Below are 2,500 nucleotides of genomic sequence, written 5' to 3'. Positions count from 1 at the left end.
GTGTGTCTGTGTGTGTGTGTGTCTGTGTGTTGATCTCAATCTCTGTGTGTCTGGCGTATGGCTGTTTGTGTGAGTGTGTGTTATTTTTCAATGTCTGTATTTGTATTTGCACATATGGGTATATGCATTTCAGACTGTATATGAGTGTTCATGCCTCTGACTGTGTTTTATGACAGTGTGTGTGTGTGTGTGTGTGTGTGTGTGTGTGTGTGTGTGTGTGTGTGTGTGTGTGTGTGTGTGAGTGTGTGAGAGAGAGCTCACATACTCAACATCCTAGCAATCTGCTGGCATGTACGCTCATATCGCCCCCACACCACCACCCCACCCCCCCCCACCCCCCCTCTCCAGTGTGAGTAATATTATTAATAAGGGTGCCTTAATGAAACCTGGCCCATACATAATTCATGCAATATTCAGCCCAAAAAGGAAACGTCTAGACCAGCGTATGTGAGCCTCAATCCTCCATCCTCCATCCTCCAGCAGCATCAGCATCAGCACCAGCACAGGGGCGCTGCAGCGCTAGTGTGAAATAGAGGAGTCTGCTCCGCTACAAATTCTTTTGCTTTTTATTTGCTTTTTTTCTCTCTCTCTCTCTTTCTCTCTCTCTCCCTCTCTCTCTCTCTCTCTCTTCCTTTGCTCTCTCACTTGCTTTTCTGCCCCTCCCCCTTGTACTTCTTTCCTTTTTTCAATCACTTTGATAAATGACAGATTATTCTGCCAAGAGATGAGATTCTCTCTCTCCCTCATTTTCTCGATCACTCTCTCTCTCTCGTTCACAATCAGTCTTTTCTCTCCTCTCTCTCTCTCTCTCTCACTCCCGCTCTCTCTCTCTCTCTCTCTCTCTCGCTCTCACTCCCTCTCTCTATCTATGACTCTTTGCTTTCTCTGTTCTAGAAAGCTCCTCTCCTCTTTTCAGTATTTTTCCACCCTGAATTTTCCGGTTTCACTGTTTGCCTCTCTTCTCCCCCTTTTTTCCCCCTCTTGTCTTTCCATCTTTTCTATCTATCTGTTTTTCATTCTCTTTGTTTGTGGGCTGCCTCTCTCCCTCCTTTCCTTTTCGTTTTAAGATTTCTCCATTGCATCAGCCTTCAATATTTCTTCTCCCCTCCTTATTTATTTCCAATGCTGAAGTGGAATCAGTCGACTGAAAATGAGCAGACACATTAAAATTCATGTCTGTTCATATTCTTTTTCATATGGCTGGGTGGGGTTGTGCATGGCAGAATCCAGTAGGTTTCAATGTGTGTGTGTGTCTGCGTGTTTGTGTCTCTGTGTGTGTGTGTGTTTGTGTCTTTGCGTGTCTGTCTGTGTGTGTTGGTGTGGTGGACAGAAAGAATTGCAATTTTCTTTGGAGGTCAGCTCTCTCTATCTCTACCTGAGAATAATTTTTTTCCCGTTAACTTGGACCTGCTTTGTAACGACACCCAACAACAACAAGCCTTAGTTTATACACACACAGACACGTATACAGTCCCTCACAAACACACACACACACACACACACACACACACACACACACACACACACACACACGCATACCACCACCCTTTTTTACCCCACCCTGAATTACAAATTGAGATTCAGTCACTACTTTATCAAGAAGGACAGACGGTCAGGAGGTGGTGAGGCTGTTGGGGGGAGGGGAGTGTGTGTGTGTGGAGAGGGGGGTGACTGCTAGGGACAGGGCTTTGAAGGTCAGCGTTCTTTCATCGTGTTTGTTTGTTTGTTGGTTTCGTTCAGACTATTTGTCTTGCATGCACCCACACACGCACACACACACACACACACTTACATCACCTCCATCTACACACAAGCACACTGTAATCAAACGAGAAGACACACTCGCACACTCACACACACACACACAGACACACACACACTCACAGACACACACACACAAACACACACACACACACACACACACACGCCATCTCTCATGTGTGAGGCATTATAAATGGAAAACAAAATGTTGGTTGGGAGCCTAAAATGGCTTCCCTTCTTGGTTGTTTTCTCCCCCCCATCACAACCCCCCCCCCCCCCCCCCCCCCCCCTTTCTCTGCTTGTCGGCTGTGGGAATCTGGTGCCATTTTCTCTGAGCCATCCAGGAAACAAGTCCAACCTCAGAGCTGAACCGATGCTATCAGTAAACAGCAGCTTCACTGGGTAGCGTCACAGCAGTGCGGTTTGTTTGGGAGATAGAATCGCATTATTCTTTAGGAGTCAAGGTGATGCTATTCAGATGCTATTAAGAGGGAGCCTGCTGTCAGAGCTGGAGCGGTGGACAGGTCAGAGAGGTTTGGAGTTATGGAAAGGGTAGTCAAAGCAGAGAGACAGCGAGAGAGAGAGAGAGCGAGAGAGAGAGAGAGAGAGAGAGAGAGAGAGCGATAGTGAAAGAGAGAAATGCTAGCTGATGCAGGAGCACAACTGAGATCTTCCTTGACAGCTGGTCAACCTGAATTTGTTGTAGCCTCTTCCAGCCGGGTATTTTACCTCTCAAGGA

At 46.7% G+C, this 2,500-nt stretch overlaps 1 protein-coding gene across 2 annotated transcripts in view; it reads left to right on the top strand.

Moving 5' to 3' along the window:
• dpf1 (double PHD fingers 1) overlaps positions 1-2,500 on the top strand; it is a gene marked incomplete at both ends in the record, with an annotated part of 40,122 nt that overhangs the window by 22,505 nt on the left and 15,117 nt on the right. The gene's annotated exons all lie outside the window — the stretch shown is intronic.

Source organism: Sprattus sprattus (genome assembly GCF_963457725.1).
Source record: "Sprattus sprattus genome assembly, chromosome: 9".
In the NCBI taxonomy this organism is placed as follows: domain Eukaryota; kingdom Metazoa; phylum Chordata; class Actinopteri; order Clupeiformes; family Clupeidae; genus Sprattus; species Sprattus sprattus.
The sequence above is the reverse complement of the archived record's forward strand: the minus strand, read 5'-3'. Positions and strand labels throughout refer to the sequence as shown.